The 11,583-nt window shown below is 50.4% G+C and overlaps 1 pseudogene; it reads right to left on the bottom strand.

The window, feature by feature from the left end:
• Positions 1–7,198: 7,198 nt before the first annotated feature.
• On the bottom strand, positions 7,199–10,400 carry LOC136458190 (receptor kinase-like protein Xa21; annotated as a pseudogene).
• Positions 10,401–11,583: the final 1,183 nt, after the last annotated feature.

The raw sequence follows: 11,583 nt of genomic DNA, 5'->3' as shown, positions 1-11,583 counted from the left end.
GGCCACGACATAAGGTACCTCCCCCGTACGGCCATTAAATCTCAGGCCCTCGTGGATTTTATCGCTGAATGGACAGAGGTACAGCTACCGACCCCGGACGTCACCCACGAGTACTGGACAATGTACTTCGATGGTCCGTAATGGCTCTCGGCTCGGGGGCTGGAGTGGTTCTGATCTCCCCAAATGGAAGTAAGCTCCGCTACACCATCTGCCTCCACTTTTTGGCCTCAAACAACGCCACAGAATACGAGGCCCTTATTAACTAGACTACGCATCACCATTGAGCTTGGTGCTACGTGGCTCTACGTTTGCGGTGACTCAGAACTAGCCATTGATCAGGTCATGAAGGAATCCTCCTACAGAAGCCCCCTCATGCCAGCGTACTACCAAGAGGTGCATAGGCTCGAGGACAAATTCTAGGGGATCATACTACATCACATCCCTCGAAGGGATAACGATGCCGCCGATTTCCTTACAAAATTAGCCACCAGGAGGGATCCATCCCCAAGCGGGGTCTTCATCAACGACGTCCACAAACTATCCACCCATGTCCCAGAAAGTCCGATCCAGACACACCCCAATGCCCAGTCGACGCTCAGGGGCTCCGACCCATGGTACCTCTATGACGATGTCACCCGCAAACGTCACCGTATTGGCACTCAATCAAACCTACTGGCGAGCGCCGCTACTCACCTACCTCCTTGAGGAGGTTCTCCCACCCGAAAGGATAGAAGCCCAATAGATTGCTCGATGCGCTAAGACCTTTGTCGCGCTCGGTGACGAGCTCTACAAACGGAGTCCGTTAGGGGTACTCATGAAGTGTATCCCCACCAACCAGGGGAGGTAGCTCCTCCTCGAGGTCCATACCAGTGATTTGCAAACATCGCGTAGCTCCAAGGTCGCTAGGTGGAAAAGCCTTTCGCCAAGGCTTTTACTGGCCCACCACGCTACAGGATGCGGAGGAGGTCGTCCGCAGGTGTGAAGGATGCCAGTTCTACGCTCAGGCAAACCCATTTGCCGGCACAGGAACTCCAAACCATCCCAATCACCTGGCCATTTGTGGTCTAGGGGCCTCGACATGGTGGGACCCCTCAAAAAGGGCCTAGCGGTTTCACTCACCTACTCATAGCAGTCGACAAGTTCACCTAAGTGGATAGAGGCCAAGCCCATCACCAACATCCGCTTGGAGGAGGCAGTTAAGTTCTTCCTCGACATCATCTGCCGGTTCGGTGTGCCCAACTGTATCATCACTGACTATAGGACTAACTTCACCGGAAAGAAGTTCCTAGACTTCAGCGATGGGTACGGCATCAGGATCGACTGGTCTTCGGTCAGACATCCACGAACTAATGGTCAGGTCGAGCGTGCCAATGGCATGGTCCTCCAGGGACTCAAGTCACGCATCTTCAACCAACTTAACAAGCATGCCGGGCGATGGGTTGCAGAGGTCCTAGCGATCCTATGGAGCCTAAGAACGACCCCAAACCGATCCACAGGGTTCACACCCTTCTTCCTAGCCTATGGAGCTGAGGCAGTGCTACCCTTCGACCTCAACCACAGGCGCCCCAAGAGTTAGGGCCTTTGATCGCAACTGGGCCGAGGAAGCTCAGCAAGACACGGTCGACCTACTCAAAGAGGCATGTGAGACAACCTTCATCCGCTTCGCCCGCTACCAACAAACTCTCCGTAGGTACCACAAAAGGAAGATCAGAGAAAGGATACTCAAAGTCGGCGATCTCGTACTCCGGAGGACCCAATCAACTGAAGAAAAAACACAAACTCTCTCCACCATGGGAAGGACCCTATACGGTAACCAAAGTAATCCAACTGGGCACCTACCAACTGGAGGACAACGATGGCAACCTTCTCAACAACACTTGGAACATTGAACAGCTACAACATTTTCCCCTAAATTTTGGTCTTACCGATTTCTTAGTCAAACTTGTCCCTGTAAAAGCACCCTAGCCCGAACACTTTTAGCCCGGGTCGCTCAGGGGCTCCATAAGGGTATAGGTATAATACTGAATATTACCTCTCTTTTTTATCACACGGTAAACAAACGTCATCCCCGAACGGAAGCACGTTCCGTTCCTTTGATTGCCTTACATGACTCTGTTCTCACTCCCAACTGAATGCACCCGCCTTTTCCCACGGTTACAAGCACCTGAGCCGCGCGAGCCATGCCTGGGCTCCCAAAGTTGCAGCCTATGGGACAAATGGGCAGGTACGAAAAAGAAAGGATAAAAAACAAAAATTATGCTAGGATAAAAAACAAGGAACTAATAGTGGCTCTGTCACAAGAACAGAACTAATGTAGTTCATTGATACAAAAGCTGTTCACACGGGGGCTCACCCACAAACCATTACATTTTTTCTAACTATTTCCATTCCAAATACTACTACGGCTGCTCGACGACATCACATGATGCCGAAGAAAAATGGAACTCGCCGCCAGACATAGCCCCCGCTACAGGGGTCCCAGCCGGTTCTGCTCACTTCGACTTCGGTGAGCACAATGGGTACCTCAGGGGACCCACCCGGTTCCACTCCCTCAACTTCGGCGAGTGCAACAGGTGCCTCAAGGGCTCCGCACCCATAGATGCTCAGTAGAAGAGCATGGGGCTGTGGACCTTCTCATGTACTCAAGGTAGCTCCTAGACAAGGACGTCGCCACCAAAGTATGGCCGCCATGGTTGGAAGAGATCTCATCAAACTTTATAAACTAGCCAACCTGAGCAGCTGTAGGCGTGGAACCCTCCACCGGTACGATCCTGAGCAACTCCCCCTCCGACAAGGCTCTCCTAACGAAGATCCATCGAAAAAAGTCCGCACACTGGCTCCATCCCGAAGAAGGCCTCGTAGATTAATCCAGCACCACCCCAGGCAGCCTCTAGCTTGACATCACTCTTCTGATCCACGAAAGAATCTGTAAGTCCTCCCCCTCGCTCACCTCCTCTCTCACTTAGGAACCGCCACGACATATAGGCACTCTCGGTGAGAAGGAAGAAGGAGGAGAGACAATAGTTGGTGAACAGGCAAAGGGCTATGACAGAGAACCCTCTCCCTCCCCCTATTTAAGGATGAAACACGGCAGCCGAAGAAGGGAAAAAGATCAGAGCTGAGAAACCCTCTCTCTCTTTCCCATTTAATGCAGATGAGACGTGCCCTGATCGATAAGACGTACCCTGGCCGACGGAACGGCTCCTGATCAGGAGGGACGTGGCCTGGGGCATGGCCCACCACTACCGCACGCTGGGCATGAAAACCGAAGCACCACCACACTGCGAACGGCACCCCGCTTCCCTAGGCCAGGCCTAGAGGAACCCAAACAAAATCTCCGTCGGGGGAGATCATCGGGTCCCCTGAGTCAATCGAATCACTCAGGATAGACACCAAGAGACAGGTAGGAAGTGAAGGGACGCCCTGTGTAGGCCATGCCGACTCCATCACGAACGACTGAGCACGGGTCCTGGATCGGACATTCCCGACTGAAGCTCTTCGAACCTCATCGCTCAAGACATCAAGGTGAACACTACCAACCCCCTCTATTTCCTTATAAGCATTTCATACATCCATACGCGCATTCATTCCATACGCCCATGCCTCCCAGGACAATTCAGGCCCAGAACTAGCTCGGGGGCTCGGGAACTAAGCATCGCACGTGCAGCAAAATGCATCACAACGCTCCGTGTTGCGTCACAAAGCAGCGGTTGCCTCATTCGACATGAGCAACCAACAAGAGCCAAGGGAGAAAAATGTAGATGAGCCCCATGCGGCCCTCACCCGGTCTAGGCAGACTGGGTCATCTCAACCTTCTCGTTCGATCCTGAACCTCTCGCCAAGCCCATAGAATCTCCATCGAGGGGAGGCTGTTAGGCCACCCGGGTCGGTCTCCGGAATGACCCAGGCATCTACCGGATTGTAGGTAAAGGAGTAGTGGAATGTCACAAGAGGGCTATGCTGACCCCATCATGAACGACGGACTCGGATTCCGCTCGATCACGCCCGTGAGTGAACTCACCGAGCGCGTCGCTCGAGCCCGAGGTGATCAGGACAGGCGACAAAACTCAGCCGCTCCGGTTGTGAGGAACCGAGGATGGGGTAATGCACATAACTCACACCGACCCCTACTAAGGCCCAACGAGGCTCGGGGGCTCAAGACACAAAATGCTTGGGTCTACGACCCCGATCTCGCCCCATCCGGCTATGCTTCCAACTACGCTCCAAGGACACCTGGGTCTGTGACCCCGATCTCACCCCACCGGCTACGCTTCCGACTCCACACCAAGCTCCTGGGACAGCGACCCCAAACTCGCCTTGTCGGGATCCACAAGCTCCGGCTCGTCTGATTCCAAAAAACTAACTAAAATAGCTACCTCGGCTACCTAGGCTATGCTAAGGCTAGGATCCATGACTCCTGACCCGCCCGGTCCCGCAGCGCTGCACCTGACGCCCGGACCCACAGGGCTCCATCTCGTCCGATCCCTGAAAACTAACTGTCTCAAACCACGGCGTGCACCGACGCCAGGGACCATTCGCTGACTCCAACTCGCCCGATCCCATGGCGCGCAACAATGCCAGGATCAATGAGCTCAGTCATGCCCAAACTAAAACTTCCTCGCCCGGTCCTACAGTGTGTATCGACGCCAGGATCAATCAGTTCTGTCTCAAAATCCAATCCCCACGCCTAACCACCTCAGCTGCACAGCGATGCGTTGGTGACTAAATTTAGTCTCAAACTAGGAACACACACACACACACACACTAAAACCAAACACCCCCCAGACGGTTCTGCCTGAACCACCTAGGGGCTCGGGGGCTACACCCGCGGGTGCGCTCGTGCGCACCCGCCGACACAGTAGAAAAACCTCCCCCACTGACAACACGGAAAACCCCCCAGCCGGTTCTACCTAAACCGCCCGGGGGCTCGGGGGCTACACCCGTGGGTGCGCTCGCGTGCACCCACCGGCAAGGCAAAAATCCCCCGGACAATTATGCTCGAATCGCCCGAGGGCTCGGGGGCTCCTGTTAGGTACATAAACCTGGGGTCCCTCGGGGATCGGCTTCCACGCCCAGGCTCGGCCTAATAAGGCAGCACACAACTCGTGGGTCGGCCTGAGAGTCTAAACAACAGGCCGAAAGGACAGTCCAGTTACCGACCGGAAGGTCTGGTCGAAGAGGAACGGCGCCTGCTCGTCAACTGATTTGGCCCACTTCTTCCGACCGAAGCGCTAGCTTCAGACTCTAGCCGCCTCCGAACGGCCTCTCCGATCGGAAGACATGGCCCAAAACTGCTACTTCTGACTCTGAACCCGCGTCTCCGACCAGGGGTACGCAGAAACCCTACTCATCGTTCTTCTCCGACTGAGGCCATCCGACCAGGAACGCCCGCTCGGAAGGAGGCAGGGGCGAACGGAGAAGGCAAGCCAGGGCGCATAAGTCAAACCACGATACTAGGGACCATGCATGTACACCTGTAGGAACAGCACTCTGCAACCGCCCTAACACAAACAATATTGTAGGCGCCGACATTTCCTCTACAGTATTGTAGGCGCCGATATTTTCCTCTATAGTATTGTAGGCGCCGTTAAAACTCCCATACGGTAAGGCCCCCCACGTGCCTCTGGGCATCAATAGTGCTGTGGGCGCCGGGATTTACCATATGGGGTGAACATGGTGACACTCCTCACATGCCTCTAGGCATCGAACAATATTTGCAAGTACCGACGTCTAACATTCCTAAACAAGGCAGCACAACCTCCCACATACATTCGACATTCTACAGTGACGTCAACAGTATTGTGGGTGCCTACCATTATCTTGTACCCGCCGGCGTGGGCGGCAAGGCTCGGTAACATACGCACCCTTTTCCTCTCACTTGTAAAGCCGTCTCCTTCATCTATAAAAGGGAGTGCGCTTCCTCCAACAAAGGGAGACCGATTCCAGTTGATCAGAGTTCCTTAGATCGATAGCTCACAACCACAGAACCGCCAGGTTCAGACCTCAAGCACCTGTCTGAACACTTATCTCGTAGCGAAGTTCCTGTCGTTCACGGCCCTTCCAACCGGAGCCGACCGGACCTCTTGTACACCTCATCTTTCTCCTTCTCGTTTGTAACCCCACTGCAAACTTCGAGAACCTAGCCTCAGGAATAAAGTCGTTGACTGACCCAAACTGGACGTAGGGCACGTTGCCTGAACCAAGATAAACCCTGTGTCATTGAGTGCTAGGCCACCTCCGATCACAACGTACGGTAAAACTATAAATATTTATCAGTTGGTCACATTCTGCACCAACACAAGTGTTTTAGGTACTATTTGGATCTATTTGTAGTATATTTATAGCTAAAATTAGCTAAGCGTATCTTCAAGACTTCCCAAGAATTTCTTTCCAAAATCATAGAGTTTTCCAACTCGCCAAAAAATATTGAGAGAAATATATAAGACCATCTCTAGCCGTTTCCAATAATTTGCTCCTAAAATATAGAAGACAATTTTGCATCAAGAATCATATACTTTTTCTAAATTATCATAACTACTTTTATATATTCTTTCTCTCTGGTACATTTGTATCAGGAACCATTTCCTACTCTTTATTCTTTTCCACACCCTTCCACCTTAGATTGGCATACCGATACGCCCATCTTGCAAGCATGGATATATCCGCGCTTTAGGTGATTTTTTTTTCCGCCAAAAGATTGGGAGATGAGATTGAAAACTCTTGGAGATGAGTTTTTTCTATTCTTGCCATAAAAACCTAGATTGGGATGCTTTATTGAAAACTCTTGGAGATGCTCTTAGCTATAGCTAGATCTACATCTTGACCCATGTCATTTAAAGTTGGATCGTGGCATTATCCAAAGCACATCACGATATGAAAATTTTGGGACTTGTTACTACGGCACGAACATGAGGGGTGTGTCATGTCTAAAATAGCTCGGGGGTGTCTACCACCTCGCAGCCCGAGTTAATAAGGTTTTCTTGACGTAAAGCATATGTTAACAAGGTAACACAAAACTTTTCTTTGACACTTATCTAAAAAAACTTTTCTTTGACACTCTTATATAGGAAGAAAAACAAATCTGAGCATATTATGGCTTCATTTATTTCAGATACATCTATAACAGATCATGGTCGTCTACCTCCACCGGCAAGCATTGCGCTTGCAAACAATAATTATTCAATCGTTCGATGACAAGCTAGCAGGAAAACTTGTGGTATGAATTTCTGATGGTGTGCATCTCTGCTGCTGCATCGCTCATTGCTGTTCGATCCCCTGGACGTAGCTTTGAGCATGATATAGCAAGCTTGATGACAGAAACCAAGCAATCCTTAATTCTGCTCCTTATATTGCTATCTGTTGACTCTATATGCAGCCAGATTGTCGAATCAACAATATCCAAGATGCTTTTGCTGAGCGCATGCTCGGCGTACCTATGTAGATGTAACATGTCTCCAAACATGTCATCTGTGGGGCTCCTTCCAGTAAACATCTCAAGCAATAATATACCGAGACTATACACATCACCAATAGTTGAGACTGCAGAGCCTTCGCCATACTCTAAGAAGAAATCAGCAAACATACATGATCAGTGATCATAAATTTCATATGTGGTGTGGAGCATGTTACAAGGAGATGCCAAAAGAATTTCAGTTACCTGGAGCAACATAACCAATGGAGCCTTTTATTCCAATCGTGCTATTTGAATTTTGCAGGATTTGACTTGCATTTTCTGGAAGGATTCGTGATATGCCAAAGTCTCCAACTCGAGCCCTCATGTCTTCAGCAAGAAGGATGTTGCTTGGCTTGAGATCACAATGAGCGATTGGTGGCTGACAGTGGTTATGAAGATAGTCCAAAGCATCCATGATATCCACAGCAATGTCTAGCCTTTGTTCTAGGCTTAGAGTATTTCTCACAGTGAGAATGTTAGAATTCGGATGAAGCCAACCATGTAAGCTACCATTTGGCATGAACTCGAAAACTAGTGCCTTAAATTCTCGACCTTGGTGATTCATGCTTGAGCAGCACGTGATGATCTTAATGAGACAACGGTGACGTACCCTTCTCAACGCCTCGCATTCAGCCACAAAACTTTTAGTGGATCCAGATTGTTGAAGGTTAAAAACTTTCACTGCCGTAATTGTTTCCTCAGGCTGTAAAGTGCATTTGTAGACCGCCCCAAAGCTTCCTTTACCAAGCAAATTGGCTTCTGAAAATGCATTTGTTCCATTTGCTAATGCATGGTAAGAAACTCTTTCATATTGTTCCTCAACTATTGGTGATAAGGATAAGGGTTGGTCACGATTTCGTTTAAGCTTGTTCTTGATAAGCTGAAGGAGTGCAATAAAGAAAGCTAATGTCAAGAGTGCACCAATTGTTGCTAGAGCTATTTTAAGATGCTTTAGCTGCCCTTTTCTGTTCTTTTTCATGGGACTTGTCTGGCATGGAACTAAATGAAGTTGAGGTAATCCACCACAAAGCTCACTGTTTTCAATGATTGAAAAGTTAGTGAAATATCGGAAGATACCCTCCTTTGGCACCTCCCCTTGCAGATTGTTGAATGACAGATCCAATTCCGACAATGCTGTCAAATTCTGTAGAAGTGGAGGGATTGGCCCTGATAAGTTGTTGTGTGCCAGACACAACACTTCAAGATCTCGGATAGTTCCAATGTTACTTGGGATGACACCAGATAATTTGTTCATGGATAAATTGAGTGCAGTTAGCCCTTTTAAGTTACTCAGAGTTTGAGGTATGCTTCCATCGAATGAGTTATCATCCAATCCAAGGTATAGCAGCACAGTGCATCCCCCAATACTACCAGGTATCTCACCAGACAATTGGTTTCTAGATAGAACTAGTACTCCAAGGTTTCCCAAACTACCAATTTCCGAACGAAGGTGTCCCGATAGTGAATTGTATGATAAATTTAAGAAGGAAAGGGATGGCAGTTTGACAATCTCATTGGGAATTGAACCGTTAAGGAAGTTGTTTGATATCTCAAGATAAACTAGATTCGTAATATTCCCTATGCTTGCTGGAATTGGTCCCCCCAGTTTGCAACGATGTGCAATAAGCTTATTTAACCGTGTGAGATTTCCAATAGATAAAGGTATGATGCCTGACAAGTAGTATTGAACAAATATACTATACCCAAGTTTCGCAGCCTGCCAATGCTCCCTGGAATCACTCCTGAGACGAAAGTACGTGACAGACCCAGGAACTCAAGGTTGAGAAGATTGCTGATGGCTGATGGTATGCTTCCTGAGATCCCAGATCCGTCGAAGCTGAGGTATTGTAGGCTAGATAGATTCACTATTGCACTTGGCAGCTGCCCAGTCAAAGCGGCATTATCGCCGATTTCAAAATCCGCGAGCTGGGTGCAGTTTGACAGGGATGTGATGAATTCCCAGCCCTCCTTGTCATCTGCTTGTAGCAGGTTTCTGTACAATAATAGGATTTGTAGAGCTCCCAATCTTCCAATTTCACTAGGCACATATCCACGGATCCTATTTTCTGAGAGGTCAAGTAGCTGCAGAGCAGTGAGGTTGGAGAGTGAAACAGGGATGGATCCGGTGAACTGGTTAGCGAAAAAAACTAAGAATCTGTATGCTGTGGAGCTTGCTGCCTATGACATCAGGAATTCTGCCGTGGAGCATGTTTTCGTGGATCTGAAACCATTCCAGTGAGGATAAGTTGTACAAGGAATGTGGGGGTTCGCCAGAGAGGTGGTTGTTGTTGAGGTCGAGGTGCTGGAGGGCCTGGATGCCGCCGAGGCCAGGAGGAATAGCGCCGTGGAGCTGGTTGAGCGCAAGAGACAGGATGCTAAGCGACGACAGGTTGGCCAGTGACGCCGGGATGGTGCCGGTGAGGCTGTTGTTCGTTAGGCTGAGCACTCTGAGATTCACCAATTTCTCACCGAGCTCGTAGGGGACGAACCCGTCGAGCTGGTTGAAGCGGAGGCGCATAAGCACTAGGTTGGTACAGGAACTCAGGTTGGCGGGGATCTTGCCTGAGAAGCTGTTGTTGCTCAGGTCGAGGGCTTGCAGGCAGCGGAGGCGTCGAGGCTGTCGGGGATGCCCCCGCTGAATGCGTTGGAGCTGAGGTCCAGAGTCCTGAGGAACGACAGGTTCCCAACGGCAGGCGAGAGGGCTCCACTCAGCCCCCCGTGCAAGCTCAGCGCCACAACTCGGCGGTGCCTGCCCCCCGCACGTCACCCCCACCCAGCCGCAGAATCCGCCGGCGCTGCTACTGTTCCACGACGCGAGGGTGTCGCCATTGCTGCCGCCAGCGATCGCCGCGGCCTTGAAGGCAATCAGCGCGGCCTCGTCGTCGGCTCCTGCGGCGGCCACCACCAGCGTCAGCAGGAGCAGCAGGCTCACCGAGCGTGGTGCCATGCCTCCTTGGGTGCGCACTGCGCAGCGAGCAGTGCGGGACCACGTGTGATTTTGGTCTCTGATCTCTTGGCAAGTGCTGTAGAGCGCACAGCAGAATAAGAGGGGTGTTTGGTTCCATAGGACTAAATTTTAGTCCATGTCCATCGACGTTTGGATGCTATTTAGGAGAACTAAATATGAGTTAATTATAAAACTAATTACATAGATGGAGACTAATTTACGAGACGAATTTATTAAGCCTAATTAATCCGTCCATTAGCACATATTTACTTGTAGCACCACATTGTCAAATTATAGGACTAATTAGGCTTAAAAAATTCGTCTCGCAAATTAGCCACAATCTGTGCAATTAGTTATTTTTTTCGTCTATATTTAATACTTCATGCATGTGTCCAAACATCCGATGGGACAGGGACTAAAATTTTCCTGTAGGAACCAAACACCCCCTAAATGGCAAGTGATGCAGAAGCACTCGTGGTGCCATCCCTGGTTGAAGTTACTGGGGAGTACGTCAGGTAGGGACCGACGGCGAGGCTGTCCGCTGAAGATGCGTAGGAAGAGGTTCACGTGCGGCTCCATCTTGAGAAAGGTCTCGTAGACGATGATGAAGTCGGCGACGTGCTGCACCCCAGTCGGGTTGAGGTGCTTTAACTCCAGGCCTTACTCGTTGAGGAGCCCGCGCACAAACCAGTGCGTAGGGTACCCGAGCCCGCGCTCATGGAAGGCAAGGAAGGAGACGACCTTGTTGGCCCGGGGTTGCGAAACAATCTCCCCCGACATGGGAGCCCTCTAGTGTGCCACCTCCTTCGACGGAAGCAGCCCATTCGCAACGAAGTCGGCCAGCATAGCCTCATCCACGTTGGAAGGCCTCCAGTTCAACATCACACCTCAGGATTTACGAACGAATCTGTGATCGGCGGGATTCGGCGCTTTCGGGAAAATGGAATGTCTATTTTCTATTGCGCCGGATGCAAATTCTGGATGGTTAGCACATTGGTGCAAGGGTGAAGAAGTTAGAAGTGAAAAACGAGTTGGTCGCGAAGATGCTGGCGTCGGTCAACTGACCGGACGCTGGATCTGAATGCACCGGACGCTGGCAGGCTGCGTCCGGTCGCACTGACATGGAGTGTAGCAGTAGCTGGAGAGTGACCGGACGCTGGCTGCGTTCGATCGCGTTCGACCG

This window comes from Miscanthus floridulus, chromosome 6 (genome assembly GCF_019320115.1).
Source record: "Miscanthus floridulus cultivar M001 chromosome 6, ASM1932011v1, whole genome shotgun sequence".
In the NCBI taxonomy this organism is placed as follows: domain Eukaryota; kingdom Viridiplantae; phylum Streptophyta; class Magnoliopsida; order Poales; family Poaceae; genus Miscanthus; species Miscanthus floridulus.
Note: the sequence above shows the minus strand (reverse complement) of the source record. Positions and strands in the feature narration are given on the sequence as shown.